Genomic DNA, 1314 nt, shown 5'->3' on the forward strand with positions numbered 1-1314 from the left:
TAAAAGAATTGATTCATAATATTGTTTTGGAATTATAGTGTTGGAGAAGACTATATTGGAAGTGCCATGAACTGCTAGAAGAACAAACAGATCTGTCTTGGAAGAAGTACAGACAGAATGCTCCTTAGAAGACAGAATGGAGAGACTTCCTCCCTTGTATTATGAACATGTAGTTAGGAAGGACCAGTCTCTGGAAAAACACATCGTGCTTGGAAGAATGGAGGGTAAGCGAAAAGAGGAAGACCCACCAATGAGATGGATTGACACAGTGGCAGTAACAATGGGTTCAAACACAATAACAATTGTGAGATTGGTGCAGGACCAGACAGTGTTTCGTTCTGTGGTGTATAGGGTTGCTATGACTGGGAACTGACTGATTAATAGAAATAAATACAGGAGGTCAGGTCTCTAGTCCTGGTGAATACACCTCAAGAGTAGCCTCTAATTGTCTTTCAGTGAAGACTTCTGTATCACTGTGATGTTGAACAAGTTTCACTGGAGTTTCTAGACTAAGATGAACTAGGATGAACGGCTTGATGATCTACTTACAAAACAATGAAAACTATGGAGCAAAATGGTTCAGTGTTATTGTGCATAGCGTCCCCATGAGTTGGGGTTAACTCAGTGATGACAGCTATGAACAACAAGAAAGGAAGAATAAATTCTCCCCTATGTTCAGATCCCTTCCAAGGTTACAACAAAACAAAAGAAGAATTTAAACCAACATTACTCTCAATGGAGAGAGACTGAAAGCATTCTTTTTGCAAACAGGAACCAGACAAGGATGCCCTTTATCACCTCTCCTACTCACTATTGTGTTTGAAGTCTTAGCCAGAGCTATAAGGCAATAAAGGGAAATTGAAGACATCCAAATTGGCAAAGAAGTAGGAAAACCCTCTGTATTTGCAGATGATACGTTCTTTTTTGTTGTTGTTGATATGATCTTATATATAGAAAATACCAAAGACTCAGCAAGAAAATTATTGAAACTCATTGAAAGACTCAGCAAAGCGACAGGTTACAAAAATCAACATACAGAAATCAGTTGAATTCCTCTACACTAGTAAAGACAACTCTGAAGAGGAAATTATGAAAACAATATCATTTATAATGGCCACCTAAAAGGTGAAATGTTATTTTTGTTATGTGCCGTGGAGTCAGTTCCAACTCATAGCGACCCTGTACAGAATTTCTGAGGCTGTAAATCATTATGGGAGCAGAATACCAGTCCATTTCAGCTCACTAATGCCTAAGATATCAATGTTTATGCATTCCATTTCATTTTTGACAACTTCCAATTTTCCCAGATTCATA

This window comes from Chrysochloris asiatica, unplaced genomic scaffold (genome assembly GCF_000296735.1).
Source record: "Chrysochloris asiatica unplaced genomic scaffold, ChrAsi1.0 scaffold00071, whole genome shotgun sequence".
In the NCBI taxonomy this organism is placed as follows: Eukaryota; Metazoa; Chordata; class Mammalia; order Afrosoricida; family Chrysochloridae; genus Chrysochloris; species Chrysochloris asiatica.